The sequence below is a fragment of the Camelina sativa genome, chromosome 19 (assembly GCF_030686135.1).
Source record: "Camelina sativa cultivar CO46 ecotype springtype chromosome 19, ASM3068613v1".
Classification (NCBI taxonomy): Eukaryota; Viridiplantae; Streptophyta; class Magnoliopsida; order Brassicales; family Brassicaceae; genus Camelina; species Camelina sativa.
The window spans coordinates 11,876,847-11,890,113 of NC_141898.1; the positions used below are offsets into that span (position 1 = coordinate 11,876,847).

The 13,267-nt window shown below is 38.3% G+C and overlaps 1 pseudogene across 1 annotated transcript; it reads right to left on the bottom strand.

Moving 5' to 3' along the window:
* Window positions 1-133: 133 nt before the first annotated feature.
* Window positions 134-7,818, bottom strand: LOC104766181 (bidirectional sugar transporter SWEET6-like; annotated as a pseudogene). Its single transcript, XR_015590802.1, has 5 exons — window positions 7,566-7,818; window positions 1,324-1,360; window positions 785-1,165; window positions 582-701; window positions 134-487 (listed from the first exon to the last, which is right to left on the bottom strand). The product of XR_015590802.1 is annotated as a bidirectional sugar transporter SWEET6-like (transcript).
* Between the last annotated feature and the right edge of the window lie 5,449 nt (window positions 7,819-13,267).

Below are 13,267 nucleotides of genomic sequence, written 5' to 3' on the forward strand. Positions count from 1 at the left end.
CCCGAAACCCATTGAACCCAAACAAATCAGATGCTATTAGTTTCATCAGGTTATTAACCTTACGATTTTTAATCCTAATGGCATTAATTTTAATGTGATTACTTACATTTTTTAAGGTTACATTAAAAACGTATTTCCAAATCAATATTAGTATGATTAAATAGTTTGTACAGCAGAACTTTTTTTTGGGATCTCAAACGTGAACTGGGGAATTCAAATCTAAAAAAAAACCAAGGAAGAGATCAACACTATAGCTCCTAATCCTGATCTCTTCTTAATAATAACCAAACATAAAACCCAATGAAGCATTTATTCAAAACGTGATAAAGCCTAAAACCAACGAAGAAGCCCAACTTTTAATAGATGAGACGTCCTACACCCCAATCAAACACTGCCTTTCCGCCATCAGTTTTTTGGTCGACTTGTAGTAAACACCGTATAAGATCAACTGGACCAATCCAAGTGCACAGCCTAGTCCATTTGGTATCTGCAAAAAGAAAGATATCATTACATAAAAATCAATTGCGTAGAAACAGATAAAAAATTTATTGATCATAATTTTTGGAAAACAAGAAGATCACCGCCATGTACTGGTCGAACGGAAGAAATCCGTAAGCCGTCCAAGCGGAAGCATTAAGTAAACCAGCTAGAGACAGACAAAATGGCATGAACTCCACACTTTTAGTTTCTATCACCATTTTCTTCAAAACCAAAACAAAAAAAAATTAATTAGTTCAAATTAAAACGCATACAATAATTTGGTGAGAGATGAATTCTCCCTTACCATAATAGATAGAGGAGACACATACATTAATGTGTTAAAGATGCAGGAGACTATTCCAACGCTCAATATCCTCTGGGACGTTGAGTGTTGGAGAGTCATTGCCGTTGCAGCAAGGACAGCTACAAAAGCGAATTCAATGGCTAAAATAGCAGTTATAACCAGCCGCTTTTTTTGCAGCCACATAACATGAAAAATATAACTAGGAAAACAATATTTGTGACGATCCCTATACCACTGAGCAAAGCGAGTAATGCGCTATCAGGGTGCACCATAGGAAGGGCATAAAGCATACGAACCAAATAATTCATCAAAGCTGCCAAGTATGGCATTGGGGAGTATTCTTCCACGGATTTCTTTTTCACTATCCCAACAAATGTCGGCCTGAAGGAAATCAGATAGTTGTAATATGAAAAATATTTATAACGAAAACTTTTCTAAGATATATATATATATATATATATATATATATATATTTAATAAAGTAATCAGTTAGTTCAAGATTTAAGAAGATTATAGTTTTAATAAAGCTAAAAACTTACGTAGGGGACAAGAATAGACTGAGAGCACAGGCGTTTCCTACAAGCAGGATCATTCCAAGTAAAAAACAAAAAAAAATCAGTAGACAACAGAATATGAGAGACAGAATTGTTAAGAATTTGTGAGTCAGAACTAACCTATTATCCCTACAATCTCCCGAATGAGGTTCAACTCTGAAGGAACCATATTGGATGAATGTAACAGAGGATGTTGAAGAAAAAAGAAGATGAATATGAGGGATGGTGAAGAAAGAGAAAAGAAGATGAATATGAAGGATGATGGAGAAGGAGAAAAGAAGATGAATTTGAGGAATGATGAAGACGGAGAAAAGAAGATGATCGGGCACAGGGAAGGCAACCCGTATTTATTAGCTAGTAAATAATTTAGTTTGGTGGTTACAAAAAGTTTGAATATTATTCTCTCCTTTGACATGATTTATTAACACCCCCTTAAAGTATTACTTAGAAAAATCTTTGACTAAAAGTTTTGTTTCACTGTCATGATTTTGTACCTTCTGAAAAGAAATATAACATATTTTCTATCCATTACAAGGGAAATATCAAAATAACTCTGACTAAAATAGAGTTGCTATATAGTGTATTAAAGCAAAAAGGTTTTGATTTTCATAAACTTAACGATGTACATTTAATTTAAATATTTGTGTAACTTTGTGGCAATGGGCCTTGCATAGTGTAAAGACGAGGCTAACTTCGAATGTGTTCTACTTTGTGACATTGTCGTGTGAATTTTGTTTTCACACGTTTACTTTAATTTAGTTCTCTCGTTACACTTGATCAACCAAAATTATTTGAGAGTTAACTTCTAAAATTGATTGCTGATCTCCCAACATAATTGACACTAACCAAAAAATCATTTTAATGCTGAATTATGATCATATGCAAGTTTCTAATATTTTCAGTCTAAGTTTTCAACTACTAAACATGAATGAACAACAACCTAGAAGTTATATAATGAATGTAAAAAGTCTGCATACTCCTTCAAAAATTGCTTGGTTTGCACCATACTTAGAACATAAGACTACAACGGTTTTACTATACTAACGAAACTACATATCTAGAATGAAATCATTTTTGAATTTTAACTCATTTTAAAATGATTATTAACCTGAAATTAAATATTTTAAAATAAGAAAATCAAAAGCAAAAAAAGTAAGTTTTATCACATTTTTCTTTTGTTAAAACAGCTATGATCATATTAAAACTTACAAAAACAAAAGAAGCCTCAAAGCCAACTATTTATAAAGAGAAAATTGTTGATATAACATACTAGCATTCTACCAAATTTATATCTGGACCATATGCACATAGATTGACATTAAGACAAATCATTATAATTCTTGATCTTGTTCTTAAAAATCTTAAAAAAAAACAATTTGATCAGATTATTTGAAAATAATGATTAGTGAAGATGCATATTCTAGAACAGCTCGATGTGTGGAATAGGAAGCTGCATTTGAACAGACGCATGCTTTGCTGACATGAATGTGTGAGCTGATGTGTCAAAGCATGAGCGGATGGATGACAAGTCAAAGACTATTGTCGTATTTGTGAGGAAGTAAGAAGGCAATGTTGGATGTGAAAATTCAAGAAATATTCTTCACATCAACAAAGGAAAGAAGTTCTAGAATTTGCATCTATGTTTAGGATCTTTTACAAGGATAGTCCTTAAACCTAGATGCAGATTCTACAACTTGTTCTTCTAGTTTTTCTCCTTTACTTTGTTGATGTGAAGAATATTTCTTGAATTTTCACATCTAACATTGCCTTCTTACATATTCATAAATATACCAATAGTGCTTGAATTTTCATCCATCCACTCATGGTTTGACACATCAGCTCACACATCCTTGTCAGAAACACAAGTGTCTGTGATCCGATGCAGCTTCGTTTCCACACAGCGAGTTGTTCCAGAATTTGCATCTTCAATTAGGATTAGTGAGAAAAATGAAACATATAGAATCTGTATCTTCAATTAGGATTAGTGAAAAAACGAAACATGAGGAGATTCAACTAAAAATTGTTGCATTGCATAAAAATATTATAAAAAAAGTTTCACAAATTTAAGAACTAAGTTAGGTCATGAATCTTTTTGTTTTGTTTTCAGGGCATGAAGATTTTGTCACCACACTAGTAGCACCAAGCTTCCGAGAAATACTCCAATGGCGTATATGCGTAATCTGACCTGGTTTAATCAGAACGTAAACTACTTTCCACAGCTCACACGTCCCACACTTTGATATACACTTCAGCGGGAACCCATATAACTGCTTATGATCTACGATCTATCTACTTACTCACCGGTCCTGTAACTCCCCGACCGCCATCTCTTAATGGGCTTGATGTCCACTCCCAGTCCATGGGTCTACCTTCCTTAATGAGCCTCACGTCTTCTCATTAGGCCCGAGCCCATCCATATCTGACGGTCGGTTTGCTACGTTCGGGAGGCTTTAAAGATTTGTTATCGTCCCTACAACTCACCACATGATCTTTCCCTGTGTTTTGTCCTCACTCGCACAGTTCCAACATTCACTTCTCGGAAGGTCACCTATCTTGAAACTACTCCAGCTCAAGCACGCTTAACTCTGAAGTTCTCTCAAGATCTTTGACCAAAAAGATAAGTGCACTTAGTGACATAGATGACCAAATCAATTCTTTTAAACATCTCTGTAAACCAAGGTGTCACAAGTTCAAGCCCTCGACGTTGTTTAACAACAAAGTTAAATTAGTCTTTAGTAAATAGGCAAGAAGAGCAACGAAGAGGGTTTTGTTTTCCACATATTTCATTCTTCATATCTTAAGCAGAAAAATATTTTGTTTTGAATTCAAAAATGTGATAAGAGGCGGCGGCTAAGGATGAAAAAAGGAGAAGTAAAGCAAATACAATGAGAGTTGGGATGTAACGAAGGAGGATGACGTCCATAAGCGAGTCTCAGTGAGGAGGTTTTTTGTTTAGGTTAAGGAAACTGAGATAAAGTGGTTAAGTTAAAAAAACATGTAAAAGTATCTGTCAATTGGGCTGTCCAGCAACCAATGGGCGTGTCCGTGTGGACGATTATGTTTATGGGCTATATTTGGACGGTCCATTTGGACAATAGTCCAAAATATGTCCATGTCTAAATAGACATTCCCATGGACAACCCAATTTTACTGTAAAAGTAATGAATAAAAAAAGAAAAAGTATAAGAAATATTGGCGAAAGAGTTAAGGGGCCAAATTAGAACTTGAAGAAAGTTAAGTGTGTTTTTCAGAGTAATGTCTTTTGGTAAAGGTATATATTATACATGATGAAATAGACCCTCTAAGGGTGGATGGTTAAACAACTATCTGGTGTTTGTAAGTTTTTGTTTTATATAAAATTTATAAGTTTATATATAAGAAAAAGTGGTAATCTTATGGATCCATTTTTCTCACATATATCGGGAACATTAGAATATTGATCTTGCTTTTGGCTTATGTTTGAAATTGAACATCACATTCTTCCAATCATGAATCACATATTCACTTTAATAATACCAACTTAAAATGTTCATACTAGCTTACAGAGTGCTTCCACCGGAACCATGTCCTCCAATAGGTATATTCACAATTGACGCTTATGTAACATCAGTAAGTATGAAACCTATCGAACCCAAGCTTCTAGAAAAGAACTCAACGTATTGAGTTGCTGATGTTATAGAATTCATCGGTCCACATTGGTGGTGTTCGCCAACTCTGATGATGATTACAGTGCAACCTTGTGTAATAGGAGGATGGTGTTGGGATACAAACAATGTCCCACATTTGAAGATAAGAAAATAAGTTATTAATATATAAGCCAAGACCAACTCCAATTAGTATGAGGCCTATTGGGAAGGTGCCCAATAAGAAATCCGTGCGGACTTTGCCACCTGGGCTCAAAGCGGACAATATCATACTAATAAGGGAGTTGGCTTGGGCTTGGAAAGCCCAACAAGTGGTATCAGAGCCTAGATCGACAAGTGGACCTAGGGGAGTGGGTGTGGGCTATGTGTTCGGTGTGGGAGGATCTCTCAAAAAAGATGACATGATTAAGGGTGCCTCAAGAATACTTCAGGAATAAAGGGGTACCAGAGCCTAGGTACCTGGTATTCGCTGAAGGGGAGGCCAAAGTATCGTGGTACATAGTTTGAGGGGAGGTTTGTTGGGATACAAACAATGTCCCACATATGAAGATTAGAAAATAAGTTTCTAATATATAAGCCAAGACCAACTCCAATTAGTATGAGGCTTATTGGGAAAGAGCCCAATAAGAAATCCGTGCGGGCTTTGCCACCTGGACTCAAAGCGGACAATATTATACTAATAGGAGAGTTGGCTTGGGCTTGGAAAGTCCAACAGATAGTTTCCCCTTACTCCTAGGAGCTTAGAGTAAACTTATGTTTTTGTTCATTCAAATTAGGAAATCAACTTTCCAAGTCCTCTACATTTTTTCCAAGAACCTTGATCTAACAAGACTCTTTTCAGAGAGGTAATTATTTTTTACTTTATGATATAAAGATTTACTATAATACTATAAATCCAATAAGATAATGGCAGAAGTAACTATCTTTTTTACTCGGATAAATCTTAACCTTCAAACAACTTTATTGTAAAAGCAAAAAAAAAAAAAAAAGTGCCAGATAATGTTCAGTAAAAATGTTTTAGAATATCTTTTTAAATATTTATAGAGAGTAAATAACACGAGATGAAAACAAATCAAATGCTGTTAGTATCATCATGTTATTAACCTTATGATTTTTAATCTAAATGTTATTTTAATAGTTTGTACAATATTAACGTAATTTTGGGACCTCACACGTGAATTGAAAAATTCAAATTGTGCCCCTCACCAAAAAAAATGCTTCGCTGTGAGGCGTTTGACGGTGGTGAATCACCAGTGTTATGAAATATTGTTCCAGAATTTGCATTTTCAATTAGGATTAGTGAGAAAAATGAAACATCCAAAATCTGCATCTTCAATTAGGACTAATGAGAAGACGAAACATGATGAAATTCAGGTAACAACTGTTGCATTGCATAAAAATATTGTAAAAAAAGTTCACAAATTGTTTAAGAACTAAGTTAGGTCATGAAGTTCTTTGTTTTGTTTTGAGGGCATTCAGAGTTTGTCGCCACACTTACAGCGCCAAACTTCCAGAAAATACTCCAACGGCATAATCTGACCTGGTTGAATCGGAATGTAATTAAACTGCTTTACACTCACACGTCCCACACTTTGATAGACACTTCGACGGGAACCCGCCTTACCGCTTCGACTCATCTGTCTCCTTGCTCACCGGTACAAGCCCTCGACCTGGTTTAGCAACAAAGTTAAATCACTCTCTAAATAGGCAAGAAGAACAACGAAGATGGTTTTTTTTTTTACTTTTTCATTCTTCATATCTTAAGCAGAAAACATTTTGTTTCGAATTCAATTCAAACCATAATTATACTTTAAAAATAAAAGAACAAGACTATATAGGCCATATAGATCGAAAAATGTTAAAGAGTTTATATGCGGGTTCATACCAAAACTGTTATAAGAGGCAGCGGCTGAGGATTGAAAAAAGAGAAGCAAAGCAAATACGATGAGAGTTGGGATGTAACGACAGAGGATGACGACCACAGAGACGACCTATATTGCATATTTGGAGAACACCATTCTAAAAAATAAATGAAGTTCAGGTGAATTTCTTATTCTAAATTCTCTGGTGGTCAGGTTCAAAGAGAAGAAAGTAAATAAAAGACATAAAGTTCGGCTAATTTGTAAATTGTGAGACTAATAATCATCTCGTTTTCTCTTATTGATGGCATCGACGATTCTCTAGGTTACTTTGTTGTTAAATTTGAACAAGTATCAATACTCTAAAGTAAACAAGTGGGTCTTGTAACAAGTATCAATATGTTTTGATCACAACGACGATTCTCTAGGTTACTTTGCTGTTTCCTTTGGTATCCTGGAGCTTGCTTGATTTGAACTAAACTTGGAACATGTAAGAGCACACAAGTACTAGACAACAATTTTTAACGTTAGGTTCTCCAGGACCCACTCGTTTAACGTATCTGAACAAGTCGAGATCAAAGAAGTTTTTGATGTCTTATTCACATTGACGATTACAAAGATATATAGCTATAAGCGTATATCTACTTTCCTAAAGAGTTACAAAGAGGATCAATTATAGTTAATATACATGATGATGATTGATTTGGGATTGATATCCCATTACCCCCTCTCAAGCTGGTGCATGTACTGAGAATGCCCAGCTTGTTCCGGAAATCCTCATATGCAAATCCACCCAACGGTTTTGTAAAGATATCTGCGAGTTGTTCGGAGGAGGAGACATGGTATGGAGACATTGTACCTTTGAGTATTTCATCACAAATGGCATGACAATCATTCTCAATATGTTTGGTTCTCTCATGAAAGACAGGGTTTGTACTAATGTAGATTGCAGCTTTGCTGTCACAGTGGATCCGCATTGGCTAAGGATGAGAAACACCCAAGGACTGCAAAACATTCTTTATCCATAGGAGTTCGTCACGTAGGTGAGACATAGCACGATATTTAGCTTCCGCAGATGACTTACTAACAATGTCTTGCTTCTTAGTCTTCCACGAGAGAGGAGATTCTCCGAGCTGAACAAAATAACCCGTGACAGAGCGGCGAGTAATAGGACATCGCGAGTAGTCTAAATCACACCATCCATTAACCTGAAAATCAATTGCAGAACTGAGAAGAATTCTTTGACCAACAGTACCTTTGAGATAGCGGACAACCCGAAGAGCAGCCTCCCAATGATCTGTACGAGGAGTCTTCATAAATTGTGCTAAAGTATGAACTGTGAAGGTCAAATCCGGTCTCGTTGTTGACAAATAAATCATGCGACCAATCAACCGATGATATGGCGTTGGATCAGAGAGTATAGGAGAAGTAGAGAGAGCCAGATGTTGATCTTGGTCTAACGGAAATGGAGCCGGTTTTGCAGCTAAAAGCCTTGTCTCTGTGAGAATATCTAGTGCAAACTTTCGTTGACTGAGATAGAATTTAGTACTGTTGCGAGAAACCTCTATGCCCAAAATATATTTCAAAGTTCCAAGATCCTTCATTTTGAAACAAGAAGAGAGATAAGACTTAAACTGAACCAAAGCTCTTTCATTATTTCTTTCAGTGAGAATCATGTCATCAACATAGATGAGCAGGCGGATGTGAACCCCATTTCAGTCAAAGGTGAACAAGGAATAATCAGCATGTGTTTGACGAAAGCCATAATCACGAAGAGCGGTGGAAAGTTTTGAAAACCAGCATCTTGGAGCATGCTTTAAACAAAAAATGGATCTTTGTAAGCGGCATACCTTTGTCTCATCTTTGGGATAAAAACCTGGAGGAGGTTTCATGTAGACTTCTTCTTGGAGGTCACCGTGGAGGAAGGCATTGTGGACATCCATCTGATAAACCGGCCAAGCATTCCAAGCAGCAACCTTGAGAAATAAACGAACAGTACCCATTTTGGCTACAGGAGCGAATGTATCACCATAGTCTTCACCAGCGACCTGCTTATTGCCGAGAGCTACTAAGCGAGCTTTGTAGCGTTCAATGGTGCCATCGGAATTATACTTGATTCTGTAGACCCACTTGCTACCAATAGCCCGTTTTCCCGGTGGTAAGTCCTCAAGAGTCCAAGTGGCATTTTCTTCAAGTGCACTGACCTCAGAGTCCATTGTCGTTCGCCAACGGTTATCCGCAAATACTATTTTGAAAGATTTCGGTTCAAAGTTGGTGGTGATCGCGGCAAGGTATGCTCAATGGGTCTCTGAAAAACGAGTATAGGAGACGTAACTGGCAATCGAATATAGTGGCATACCAGTTTTCGTTAAGAGACTGGTTTGAGCTGTGTTGACAACAAAATCTTTAAGTTTGACAGATGGATGCTTTGCTCTTTGGCCGCAACCAAGCTCCTCTGGTGGTGGAGGAATAGCGACCGAAGAAGTCGGTGACAAAGCCGAAGAATTCAAAATCAGAGAGGACGAAGAAAGAGACGGTACAGTGGGTGATTGAGAGGCAGAAGATGAATCAGAAATCGATGACTCAGTGGAGATTTTCGGAGAAGGAGACCGTATAGGCGGTGAAGATGGAGTCGAGATCGGTGTTGAGAGAGAGTTGTCGTCGGTTGGTTGAGAAGATGAGTCCATTGGGCTTGTAGAGGAAACATTGTTGTTAGTGGGCCTTTCCTCAAAATCTGGTATTGAACCCAAACCAAGTGAAGCCCATAAAGCTTCATCATCCTCGTGTGCAATAGGCGAAACAGTGCAAGAGGAAGATGATAGAAACGGGAATTGATCTTCGTAGAAGACCAAATCGCGAGAAACAAAGAAATCTTGCTTCTCTAAATCAAATAACCGCCAACCCTTTTTACCATATGGATAGCCCACAAAAACACATTTCCGACCACAAGATGCAAACTTATCTCCATGATGCAACTGATTATGAGCGTAGCACAAGCTACCAAACACACGGAGATGCGCATAATCTGGAGCTTTGTCATAAAGCGTCTCGTATGGTGTTAAGCCATGGAGAATTGAAGATGGTGTACAGTTAATTAAATAACCCGCCGTAAGGATGCACTCTCCCCAAAACTCGATCGGTAGATTGGCTTGAAAACGCAAAGCTCTTGCGACATTCAAGATATGCCTATGTTTCCGTTTAGCTCTTCCGTTTTGCTGAGGAGTACCTACACAGGAGGTCTCATGAAGAACCCCCTCTTGCTGAAAGTAATTCGTCAGAGTCATAAATTCGGTGTCGTTATCACTACGGAAGCGTTGAACGGTTGTGTTAAATTGATTTTTCACCATGGCAAAGAAATTTTTCAAACATATTGGTGCTTCGGTTTTGTCAGTTAAGAGATGAATCCATACGGAGCGTGAGTAGTCATCGACAATCGTTAAAAAATAACGTGCACCACAATGTGAAGCTGAACGATAAGGACCCCATAAATCAGAATGAATTAACTCAAAAACTCTTGTAGTTTTATTGATGCTAGACGGAAAGGGAGATCGTGTTTGCTTAGCGCGGAGACAAAAATCACACGCCTTATTCGAAATATCAGAAGGAACAGAAACTGAAATATGTTTAAGAGAACCAATAACTTGAGCAGAAGGATGTCCCAAACGATGATGCCACAACTCATAGGATGTATCCTCACGAGTCCGAACCGCTGCAACAAGCTCTGTTCTACGAAAGTAGAAGGTTTCGGAGTCCCGCTTACCCACTCCAATCACCGTCCTCGAAGCGCGGTCCAGAATGACAAGAAAGTGATCAGCAAGTTGAAGCACACAACGGTTCTCATCCATTAACTGTCCCATTGCAATCAGATCAGTGGTTAACGCTTCAACGAAATAGACTGATTTCAAAACCAGATTGGACCCTAAGACAACAGTGCCTTCCTTTGTAGAAACCCTTTCGTGACCATCAGCCAAGATAACAAGAACAAGAGGCATATCGCGAACAGCCGTTAAAAGCTCAAAATTTCCTGTTAAGTGATGAGAGGCACTAGAGTCTAAAATCCAAGAAGAAACACAGGACTTACCGGAGAGTTTTTCAGTGCTTGTGCTGGCGCCCCCATTCAAGAGATTCATCAACATATGCCACTGATCATCATTGAGACCACTTACACCATTGCGATCAGTATCCGTGATTACGTAATTCGCCTGGTGAGAGTTTGGTGTGGGAGGGACATGAACAGCATTGGCATTATTAATGTGACATCCACGACTAGAGGAAGTACCTCCTCGACCACGACTAGTGACAGTCCTGCTTTTTGGTCGGTCACCCCCACCATTCAGGATAGCCAAGAACAGCAAAGCAACTGTCAAAAGGATGACCAGAGCGTTTGCAATGCTTACACACAACATTAGGGTCGGAAACATCGTTACGAAAAGGGGTCGAGCGTGGCTTCACCTGCACCGCATGAGCAGCAACTTCCAGTGTAGGTTCAGTTAGACGAGCATTAGTCTTGAGATCTTCTTCTTGGCGAACAACATTGTATACCTCCTCCAAGGGCTGAAGAGGCATACGAGAAACCAAAGTAGACCGCACGGTATGATAGTTATCATCAAGACCAGAAAGAAATTCGTGAACCTTGTCACTCTCACGATCCTGTTCTTGAAGAGTCCCAAGGTCACACTCACACTTCCCACACTTGCAAACACGCAAGGGACAATAGTGACCCATGTTGTCCCAAATCCTATTGAGTTTGCCAAAGTAAGCCTCAATGGCGAGACCTCGTTGCTTGCAGCAGGCCAATTCCGCCTTCAGCTGCTGAATGCGAGGACCATTAGTGACGGAAAAACGTTTATTCAAGGTTTCCCATAAATCCTTAGCAACATCGCGGTGGGAGATACTGGAACGAAGAGACGGATCGATAGACATCTTGATCCAGGAAACAAGGAGCGCATGAATTGTCCACCAATCATCGAGATCTGGAGAGCCTTCAGTGGGTCGAGCAATAGAGCCATCGAGAAAACCAAACTTCTTGCAGGAAGAAAGAGCAGTTTTCATTCCACAGGCCCATTCATCGTAGTTCGATCCCTTGAGTAAGGGATGAGAGATCACAGCACCGGGGTTGTCAGCCGCAGTAAGGTCGTAAGGGGAGATCGTACGGCGTGTCTCCACCACAGTCGGGTTCGTCGTAGTTTCGGTTGAGTTCAAGTTCGTCGGAGTAGCCATCGAGAAACAAAAACAAAGAAGGAGAAACGGAAAAAGAAAAAAAATGTCCAGGGCTCTGATACCATGAACAAGTCGAGATCAAAGAAGTTTTTGATGTCTTATTCACATTGACGATTACAAAGATATATAGCTAGAAGCGTATATCTACTTTCCTAAAGAATTACAAACAGGATCAATTATAGTTAATATACATGATGATGATTGATTTGGGATTGATATCCCATTAGTATCCATCATCTCCCATGATGTGAATTGTGTCCTCGCGATTCAACGTTTTATCAAAAAACCATCAAGAACCTAGTCCACAACACGTTTTTGGTCTCGATCTTAGTTGTAATCCAAACCTCAACACATTATACTCGTAGCAAAACAAAGCCACAAGCTTTTCTTCTCTAACACAAGATAGAGTCAGGATGCTTTCTTCCATAGCTCCAAATGGCAGATAGAGTCAAGATTTGGGCTATGCATTCTTCCATAGCCCAAATCTCTCACTTGTAAAATCAAAACAGATTAATTATGTGATCAGCAAGTAAGCTGTTTGATTAATTTCCTTTTTGTAGCACACCAGTGATCAGCAAGTAAGCTGTTTGATTAATTTCCTTTTTGTAGCACACCAGTAAGTGTTTCCCTTGACGGACACACCACTCTTACCATGATTTATACGTCAGTGTGGAGTAGTGACATTAAGAGTCGTCCACTATTTATCTATAAACCTCAAGATGTACATGTACCTCAGATCCATCGGAAAAAAAATCTAGGTTCGATCCACCTCGTTTGTCTCCAATAGGGATAACAAACAACAAGCCTAAACTTTTCGTCTTTCAAGATGCATGACAATAAACTCTTACAGTGAAAGACTTGAGATATCTTGATTTGATGATCTAAAGCAACGTTTAGGCAAATAAGTTTACCTTTCTGCTCTATCAATGCATCTCCTCCATTCACCAAACTATATATGCTCATTAAATAAGGAGTGTAATCCATCAACACGATCATCCGACACTCCCCTTCCCTAGTTGTTGTTGTTGTTGTTGCATCTTCACCAATGCGCATGAAGCTCCGTTTTTTGAACAAATTCTCCCACTTTTTGCAAGTCAGTCTCACTGATCTCGTATACTTCAAGGGAACTGATATATAAACAATGTCCATAAACAAATCCTCTGGAAGATGAGAAATTGTTACATCACAGATTTTTTTTTTCTTCTG